The following is a 10409-nucleotide window of genomic DNA, read 5'->3' as shown; positions in this document are numbered from 1 at the left end:
CCCCAGTTGTCTGAGGGACAGCAACCCGGCCCCCGGCTCAAAAAGGTTGCCTACCCCTGGCCTAAGCTGAAGCTTCCTTGATACTGTCATGGAATGAGCCACCCAAAACAAAACAGTACAATGTAGCGCAGCATGAGGTGGAAACAGTTCATATTCTACCCAGATTGAATTGTATTCATGTTTGACTCTCTTTCATACAGTGAACTTGTGGGACATCATATATTATGCAGATTAAATATTTTATTTTCATGCATCAAAAGTATAGCATGCCTCCAGGTTTACACTTCTACACATGCACTCTTCCTCTCTGATTCTAAAGCTTTCTGCTCTCCTCTGTAACTATAGTCAGTCCTCCACATTCACGGACTTAACATTTGCGGTTTTGATTATTCACGAATGCTAAGCTCACATAGGTGTGCACTCCTCCTCCTCCCCCCTTTTGGCTTTTCCCTGTAGGGAAAAAAAGCCCAAGAGGGAAGGAGAAGCCAGGAAGGGTGCGCACCTGCTCTTCTTCTTCCCTCACCTTTCTGTGCCGTGGGGAAAAGAGGAGCAAGAGTGCAACTGTGCCTCTTCCCCCAGCCCTCCCACCCCTTTAGCTGGCACTGGGTAGCCAGATAAAGGGACAGAAGGGCAGGGGGAAGAGAAAGAGCATAGATGCACCTATTCCCTCTGCCCTCTGGGGAGCCACTTAAAGAAGGGCATAGGCAAAAGGAACAGGTCCACGCCAGGAAAACCAGTTATAGGGATGGGAGGGCAGGGGAAAGAGCAGAGCAGGCATGCACCTGTTTCTGTCCTGTGCCTTTAACTGGCTTTCTATTAGGGATGGGTTATTCATGGTTTTTCCATATTCACAGAGGTCTTCTGTCCCTAATCCCCGTGAATGTGGAGGGCTGACTGCAATGGAATTTTCCTCTACCAAATGGGTTTAAGATTGGAATGCACTGCTATATCTCTTTCTCTTGAAACTGTGATTAAAGCAAGGAGTTTTTATTAGTAATAGTAACCATTTAGATTTCTAAGAAAGTAAAATATACACCAACAAGGAAGTGATACTTACAGAGGTTGACTCTAGGCAATACTATAGAGTGCCAAATAATTCGTAAGTTTGTTACCAAGAGTCTGCCTAGAAATTAAAAGAAGGAAACTTTAACTGAATAATTTATTACAAAATAATTCTAATATTGTAGAGACAGAAGAGGTTTCAAGGCTAATTTTTATAATCCCAAATAATCTGGCAAAATCCAGTACATGAGGGGTGGGATCGTGGGATCTTTCACAGGTTGGACTGTTTTTCTCATCAGCTCCAGGCAGTAGTCATTAGTAAGGAAGTTGGGAATATGATTTCAACACCATCTGGAAGGCTGCATGATTCACATCCATCTACATCCAGTGCACTACAAGATCCAGTGGACCCTTGTTATACGCTGGGGTTTGGTTCCAAGATCCCCCGTGTATAACAAAATCCGTGTATGCTCAAGTCCCATTACATATAAGGACATAGCAAAATGGTGTCCATTATAAAAAATGGAACATCAAGGTAAATTTATACTTTTTTGGAACATTTTCAAACCGTGTATGCTTAAATCCGTGTATAAAAAATCCATGTATAAGAAGGGCCGACTGTATAACAATTGCTACATATACAATTAACACAAATGCTACATAACCATTTGTTAACTACCATTAATACTGTATCCACTGCAACCACTTTTCTATGAAATACAGAATACAGTATTAATGGTAGTTAACAAACAGAGTGACAGGATTTTACTTTTTTTGTAAAATATTGAAAATAAATGTTTTTTCCTTTTTAAAAATATTATTTTTTATTAATAATATAACATACTAAAAATAACATTTTAAAATATCTTATACATAGTATTGGCTTAGAATATGTAATAAATCACATCAATCATCCATTCTTAATTACCTTATGTGAATCTTATTGATACTAGTTAATATTAACTAAACCAATAATTAGAGAAAAAAAATGAAATTATTGATATCTTCATTCTAATTTCTATCTTCTTTTTGACATATATTATTCGTAAGTAATAGTATTAATTTATCATTAATTAACTTATCTTTATAATCAAGTGGACCCCATCACCAGAGCCAAATATCTTCATGTTATTCTAGCCTCCAAAACTGTAACTCTTCCTGTGGAGGTAAATCACCTTCCTTTTTTATTAGAACCTTTTGTACAAATATCTTCCATATTTCTTCAAAGTCATTCCTCTTCATTATTCCTTTTTTAACCTTGATTTCACATGTTAACTTATCATAAATTGCCATTTGCCATACTTCTTTATATCTGCAGATCTCCCTGAACTTTTCCATTTTCTTGCAATAATTAGTCTTGCTGCTGTTAATAAATTTGTGATAAAGTCCTTCATAGCCTGGTTGCAGTTGATCTTATCATATATAGTCAATAATGCTATCTTTGGGCATATTTCTAACTCAATTTCTGTTATCTCTTTAAATACTAAGTACCAAAATTTATTTAGAGCTCTACAACCCCATCACATATGAATACAAGTACCAATTTCTTGACAACCCCTCTAACATATCCTTGAATAATTCTTATTTATATTTGTTTATATTATATTAAATAATTTTTATTTATTATTTTAGAGAAGTCCCTGTTGAGATGCAAATAGACTTTTAAATTCCCTGGACTTTGAAAATCTCCCTATTGCCTGCAAAAGATATCCTCCCCATCATAACAGCTTTACTAAGGACTGAAACAACATGCAGGCATCTGACTAACAGCCCCAATTTCCCCCTCTCCTGCTTGGTTTGTAACATCTTGTCTGATGAAGAAGCCCATGGAGCTTTGAAAGCTTGCAACAAGTATATTGTGTATTTTGGTTGGCCAATAAAGGTATCACTGGTGGATTTTTGTTTGTATTTGTTAAATGGCCAACACAGCTACCCCTGCATGGTTTCTTATTTATATGGTTTAACCTTACTGGTGTAGAATACCACCTCCAAATTATTTTATAGTATTTCTCTTTTATTTGTATAGATAAAATTTATAAATGATGTTGATTCCAGGTTTTTCCCCATTCTTGAATATTTATCATTTGTGCTAAATTATTGATCCCCCATTTTCTAACTGAGCCTTCTGCAGTCCAGTGTTTTCTGATATCATCACTTCACCAGCTAAAGTGCTGGATGGAGTTTCTTCAGCAAATGCCTTGCCTGGGGATGGAACGTTACTCATGCTACAACCTCCTGGTCAGAAAAGATGTAGAGTGGTTGAAGAAAGGAGTCCCTGCTGTTATTTCCAACTAGTGATGGCAAATCTTAAGCTTTTCTTCTACAGTGCACAAATGCTCAGAAACATCCTGATGTAGAAAGGTTTATAGATATATAAATTATAGGCTTATAATCTAGAACTGTACACATTTGAAGTTACCTTTTTCTCCATTGTTTCCTTTGGTATCTTCAATAGGATCCAAACAATCAATGAGAACTTCTCCTGGTCTCATTTTCATTTGCCTATGACAATATTATACTTTTAGACACTGTCACAACAGTTGGGTTGCTTTTATTTATGGTGCCCATTAGAAGCCAAATCAAACATCCTGGGGCAAATAATGCCCACCATGCACTCACAAAAAGCAAGCAACACCTTCTACATCTTCCCATGAGCCATTCTCTATCTGACCTATATTTGATTTATTGAAAGAACTGTTACTCCACTTCAGTCAAAAAAGTCCTCAAAGCATCTTATGAAAATTAATAATCTTCATGGCATCCATCATTACCAAAAGAAAATAGAAACGGAAAAAAAAGAGGGGGAACAAACCCAATCAATGCTTCTAGAAATTACCACACTACCCTCTTATAGTGCTGCTATTCCACTTCAACTACACTGGCTGCCTCCTCCTGTTGCAATCTGGGGCTTATAGTTCAGTGAGGCCTAAGAGATCTCTGGCTGAGAATGCTAAATGCCTTTCCTTAAACTGCAAATCCCAGAATGCAAAAGGAGGCAGCCAGGGCAATTAAAGTGGACTACCAGCACTATAAGAATGTACCGAGGTAATCTCCAAAGTAGGTATGAGAGTCCTTTCTGGCAGGAAAGGGCAGGGAAAATTACCTACAGCTGTTCCATCTTTGGCCATCAATGGGGCCAGGCAGGTCTCCCATTTACTGTGGGGTTTTCCCTGGGAGCAGAAGATACAGTGGCTATGAAGGAAGAGCATGCTATCCTTCAGTTCCACCTAGTTGTGCCTGAATGCAACAACCACTCAGTGGGTCAAGAAGAGGCTACACAGCTGCAATCTGACATACAGGGCTGAAGAACATGTGGCCCTCCAGATCCTGGAACTGTAATGCTCATCATTCATCATCACTAGATATGAAAGCTGCAGCAGTCGATTGAAGTTGCAGTCTGCCAACTTCTGGAGGGCCAGATATCCCCTGTCCTGCCTACACATTCTCACTCACAATATATCTGACATTGGCCCTTATCAGATGAGTGTGGAACTGGGGGTCTTCTGCACTGGGCGATTCAAATTCGCGTCATAACACAATGTACTGTCATACCTGGGAGCCCTTCCGCATTGGCAGGATTCAAATTGGCCAATCCGCATTCGCGCGAAGTGCATTCAGTGCAGAATGTTTTGTCAAACCGGAGTCAACATGCGGATTGGCCGATTCGTATCGGCCGCCTCGCACATGCCAGTGGTGCCCTGCTGGGTTGCGACCTTAAACGCTTCTGGGGTGAAAGGGGAGGTCCCGTCATGACAGCCCGGGTAAAACAGCTGGAGAGCCAGCTCATGCACATTAACAATCGCGATACACGTGCCCGTTAATGTTTCTCTCTACATTCCTGCTTGGTTTTAACGTAACCATGACCTTCCCTTGCAACAAATTAGCAAGCCCGGTTCTGCGTGTGTGTGTGTGAGTATGTTTCTGGGGGGGGGGGGAGGAGCAGTTCCAGCGGCTTGTCAAAGAGGCTGGATGGCCATCTGTCAATGGGGATGCTTTGATTAAGAGTTCCTGCATGGCAGAAGGAGGTTGGACTGGATGGCTTTCTTGGGGTCGCCGTGATTCCAGCGGCTTCCTCCTCCTCCTCCTGGCTTGGGATCCCGCCTGGGCTGCATCCCAGCAGGGAACAGGCGGCGGGGCCGCTAGAATCGCGGCGATCGCCGCCGTTCCACTGCCTCCTCTCCTCCTCCCGGCTTGAGAGCAGCTAGGCTGGTTCCAAGCCGGGAGGAGGAGGAGGCCGCTGGAACCGCGCTTTCCAGTGGCCCCCGCGCCTCTTCCTGCCTGGGATGAGCCAGGATGCCTCTCAAGCCGAGGAGGAGGAGGAGGCCCTGGAACCGCCCCCCCCCCGCTTCCCTGGAACCGGCAAGAGAAAAGACCCACCGGAAGTAAAAATTGGAATCTGGGGGTCTTGCGACGGAGTTCAGGACTAGGAATTCATACCAGACCCATTCGCACTGAGATCGAACAGAGCCCCAATCTGGATATCGCCAATCCCCTTATTAAGTGCACTTGCCAACACGCTCCAAAAAGAGGAGCCAGTACGCACTCATTTCGGAATCCCCATGGAAGGGGCGCACTTCGCGCGAATGCGGATTGGCCAATTCAAATCCAGGTATGACAGTACATTGCGTTATGACGCGAATTCGAATCGCCCAGTGCAGAAGACCCCCAGTTCCACACTCATCTGATAAGGGCTATCACTAGTTGTAAGTGTTGTTGTTGTGTGCCTTCAAATTGTGTCTGACTTATGGCAACCCTAAGGTGACGCTATCATGGGGTTTTCTTGGCAAGATTCGTTCAGATGAGGTTTGCCATGGCCATCCTCTGAGGCTGGAAGGATGTGACTTGGTCACACAGTGGGTTTCATACCGGAGGTAGGAATCAAACCCTGGTCTCCAGAGTCAGAGGCCAACATTCAAACCACTACACCATGCTGGCTCTCACTAGTATGTATACTAAATTATTGCAACATTTAGGTCTTAAAAAAGCAGTTCTATGTGAATGGGAATTTCGTTACTAAAAGGGTACTTCAGTTCTGGAAAAGACAGCTTATTCAAAAGTCTTTCTCCAAATTATAATAATGATGATCTACATTGTATCATTTTCCTTCTTATTCTGTCAAACAGACAGGGATCTGTTCCTTACTGTAATAAGGGTGCAAGATGCCTTGTGTTAGTCAGCACACAGTATGGACATACTGGCTAGGTGAAATTCTTCATAGTTATCTATATAACTCAGTGCAAAATCCTCTTTTTTCCTCCAAAGATACTGTCCTGTACTGTATAGAGATACTCCAGTTGTATTTTAGATTTTCAATCTGGTCAACAACCGACCTAAAGAAAACCAAATAAACTTCATCCAGTTCAGAGCCAGGTATTTTATTTTGCCTATTAAGTTTTTACTCCTTTCTTCTTCCAAGAAGCTCAGGACAGAGGGTCTTACAATCCCATCATCATCACCATCATCCTGCCTTTCTCCCAAAACTGGGACTCAAGGCAGCTGAAATGAGATATAAGGTTGTGTTGAGAGACAGTTACTGCCCAAAATACTTTAATAGGTATTGCTGTTGTGTGCCTTCAAACTATTTCTGACTTAAGGCAATCCGAAGGTGAACCTATAATTGGGTTTCTTGGCAAGATTTCTTCAGAGGAGGTTTACCATTGCCTTCCTGAGGCTGAGAGAGTGTAACTTGCCCAAGGTCACTCAGTGAGTTTCATGGCTGTGCTGGGAATCGAACCCTGATCTCTAGAGTGGTGGTCTAATGCTCAAACCACTATGCCACCTGAAAAAATGCTAGTCTGCATAAGCAGTGGGTGCATCTACGCTGTAGAAATGCAGTTGTCCCCCACATTTGCGGCTTTGACTTTTGTGGATTTGATTATTTGCGGTTTTGATGAATATGCTCTGCCTAGGAATTTCTAGGTTTAGCGAAACTCTAGGCCTAGTGCAACTCTGCCAGATGTTGACCATAGAGCTGTGCTGGACTACCTAGAGGTTCCTAGAGAAAACACTTCTTTAGGCATGTGCAGGTTCTCCAACATGACTCTATGAACGACTTCTGGCAGATGTTGACCACAGAGCTGCATTGGAAGATTTGGAGATTCCTAGAGAGGTGTTCTTCCTAATGCTGCGACCCAATAAAAAGAATAGTGTTTTTTTTTAATATGTGGTTTTTACTTTTTCCACATTCATGGGGGTCCCTTACCCATAACCCCAGCGAACGTGGAGGGACAACTGTAACACAATTAGGTACGGCTTTAAGTGCTGTAGCTCATTCCTATGGATTCCTGAGACTTGTCGTTTTACCAGATCTTCAGCCTTCTCTGCCAAAGAGTGCGAGTGCCTCACCAAACGACACATCCTTGTATATTCTGTAGGAGGGAGCTGTGGCAGTTAAAGTGGGGTCAAACTGCATTGTTTCTACAGAGCAGATACACCCACCGACTAAGCGTGCTCCACACAATATTTGCTATGAGTTACGATGTTGGGTGCAGAGATATCACAGGTGTCTTTAAGGCAGCAGTTCTCAACCCCTTTAGAGCGGTCAAATTACTCTTTCACAGGGGTCAGCTAAGACCACTGGAAAACACATACAGTATTTCCGATGGTCTTAGGAACCAACCAAGGGATTTTATGGCTGGGGGTCACCACAACGTGAGGAACTGTATTAAAGGGTTGCAGCATTAGGAAGGTTGAGAACCACTGTTTTTTTTAGGTGCTTTAGAAAGCAGAGTACCCCAGACTTGGTGCATAGCGATATGACCCCCTTGAGGCAGATTGACCAGAGGTCCTCAGTGCAAAGGAGGACAAAATGTAGGACACTCAATGAAAATGTAGGACACAGCCAAAGACAAGCTACAAACATTCATAAAATGGAAACGTGTGCATCTTAGGCTGCATCCTCACTGCAGAAATGATCCACCTTGACTCTTTAAGTAATCCTGTTGTTCTCCATTCCCTGGTCTCTAATGTATTTTCATATTGGCAGGATCATGTGATATTTTAATTATTATTATGTCGGTATTGTTTTCTGTGGGAGTGGGAGGGAGGGAGGGAGGGAGGGGATGGGGAGGCTTATTTGATATTGCATTGTGTGTATTACCATGGTTGTAAGCCGCCTCGATCCGGACATTAAGGCGGGGTAAGAATAATTTTTAAAATCAATTTATTTAATTAATTAAACCAGAGGCAGTCAGAGCAGTTAAAGCGACCTAGCAGCGTTTTTAAGAGCCTAGTGTGATAATCTTCCCGGTTTGACACCATTTTAACTGCCCTGCCTCAATGCTAATCTTAGGAACTGTAGTTTATTTGTGGCACCAGAGCCCTCTCTCACACAGAGAAGGCTAGACGCCTCACAAAATTACACTTCCCAGGATTCCCTAGCATTGAGCCAGGGCAGTTAAAATGATGTCAACTTGGGAAGATTATCTATCGTACTACTGTACTACGCTCTCAAAATCGGGGCTAGGTCGCTTTAAGGTTGCCTTTCGGGGTTTGTAGTTCAGTGACGCCTAAGAGCCCTCTGGCTGAGAATTCTAAACGCCCCTTCTTAAACTACAAGTCCCGGCATGCAACAGGAGGAGGCGGAGGCAGCTAGAGCAGTTCAAGCGACCTAGCCCCCTTTCAAGAGAGTGTAGAAGTATGATAATCAAGGCGGAGAGCGCGAGGCATCCAACGGACTCCGGGACCCTCGCGAGCCTCTCCGCGCGCACCTCCCCCTCTCTCTCTCTGGTGCGCATGCGCAACACCGACACTCACTGCGACGAGATGTCGAAGCGGACATCCCTGTCTTCCCACAGAGTGTCAGCGGCCGCCGTCGCTGCTGCCGCCGCCATGACGACCGTAGACCTCCCCCCGCTTTTTTTCCGGCGTCTCTCAGCCCTTCCTTGGCAACTCTTCGACGAGAGCCGGCAAAGGACAAATTGCCTCACTTGGCATTACGCGCGCATGCGCCGTATGTCCTCCTCCCTTTCCGTCAGAAGTGACACGATAATCAGTTTGAGACCGCTTTAACTGCCCTGGCTCAATGATGTTAGGGAACTCTGGGAACTGTAGTTTTGGGAGCCATCGAACCTTCTCTGTCAGAGCTCTGGCCCCACAGCAAACTACAATTCCCAGGATTCCCTAGCATTGAGCCAGGGCAGTTAAAAGGGTGGATTATTTCCGCAGTGTGTTTTGGACCGAAGGTTTTGGGTCCACCTGTGCCTCAGAGGATGGCCCCTCTGAAAACACTTGCCAAGAACCCCCTCCCCCCATGACGAAGTCTATAAATCCTAAACGACTGGAAAGCACACAACAGCAACAAACACTGTAGAAAGAATACACCACTTTAAGTGCTGTAGCTCCATCCTATGGGATCCTGGGATTTGTAGTTTTACAAGGTCTTTAGCCTTCTCTGCCAAAGAATGCAGTTGCCTCACAAAACTACAAATCCCAGGGTTCTGTAGGGTGGAGCCATGGCAGTTAAAGTGAGGTCAAACTGCACTGTTTCTGCACTTTATCTTTTCGCTAGCACTTGATACTAAGCATACATTGGACATTTTCCTTTATTCCTTTGGGATTACTACTCCCAGTAATATTTCCAAGTTAGATCCCTGGGGGAAGATTTTGTGCACATGGAGAAGCAGAGGAGTGCAGTCTGTAGTGACTCACGGCATCTACACTGTACAAATAATTCAGTTTGACACCACTTTAAGTGCTGTAGCTCCCGCATTATGGCAACCCATTCCTATGGGATCCTGGGATTTGGAGTTTTACAAGGCCTTTAGCCTTCTCTACCATAAAGTGCTGGTGCCTCACAAAACAACAAACCCTAGGATTCTGTAGGTTGGAGCTGTGGCAGTTAAAGTGGTGTCAACCTGCATTATTTCAATAGTGTAGAATAGATGCCCTCTTTCCTTGACAACTGCCAACTACTTTTCTGGGAGGAAGCACCACTGCCTTGCCCTGTGTAGCTCATATCAGGGGCACCAACATTGCAGGTTTTAAAAAACTAAACTGGCACCTTCCATGGTAGCCTTCTGGCGAAGGCCTTTGCAAAAGGGCTTTTATTAATGTGATGTATAGTTTGTATTCGCTTTGTTTTTAAATGGGTTTGATTTTAAATTGCTTTTAATTCTATTTATAGTTTAATTCATTTTACTTTCATTCAATGATGTGAACTTCTAATTGTACCTGTTTTAATGATGGCAATTTTTAATTATACCTGTTTTAACTCTGTAAGCGACATTGAGCCATAGGACTTTACCACACAGGGCCCCTTCTTGCTGCAGCTACACAAGTAAAAATAAAATGGGGACATACTGTTTTCCAGGCAGCCATCACTGCACCTCCTCTAATTGCACACTCATGTCTGCTCCCCCTTCACTCTCTTTTCCTGACTTCATAGAATTATAGAGTGGGGAGAGACC

At 43.4% G+C, this 10409-nt stretch overlaps 1 protein-coding gene and 1 long non-coding RNA gene across 2 annotated transcripts in view; both read right to left on the bottom strand.

Annotated features, from left to right (window-relative positions):
- Positions 1 to 10409, bottom strand: part of FASTKD1 (FAST kinase domains 1) — a 70150-nt gene that overhangs the window by 41217 nt on the left and 18524 nt on the right.
- LOC121931511 lies at positions 1056 to 8956 on the bottom strand. The gene is made up of 3 exons (XR_006104156.1): positions 8758 to 8956; positions 3422 to 3504; positions 1056 to 1123 (listed from the first exon to the last, which is right to left on the bottom strand). It is a non-coding gene; the product is annotated as an uncharacterized LOC121931511 (long non-coding RNA).

This window comes from Sceloporus undulatus, chromosome 1, assembly GCF_019175285.1.
Source record: "Sceloporus undulatus isolate JIND9_A2432 ecotype Alabama chromosome 1, SceUnd_v1.1, whole genome shotgun sequence".
Lineage (NCBI taxonomy): Eukaryota > Metazoa > Chordata > Lepidosauria > Squamata > Phrynosomatidae > Sceloporus > Sceloporus undulatus.
The sequence above is the reverse complement of the archived record's forward strand: the minus strand, read 5'-3'. Positions and strand labels throughout refer to the sequence as shown.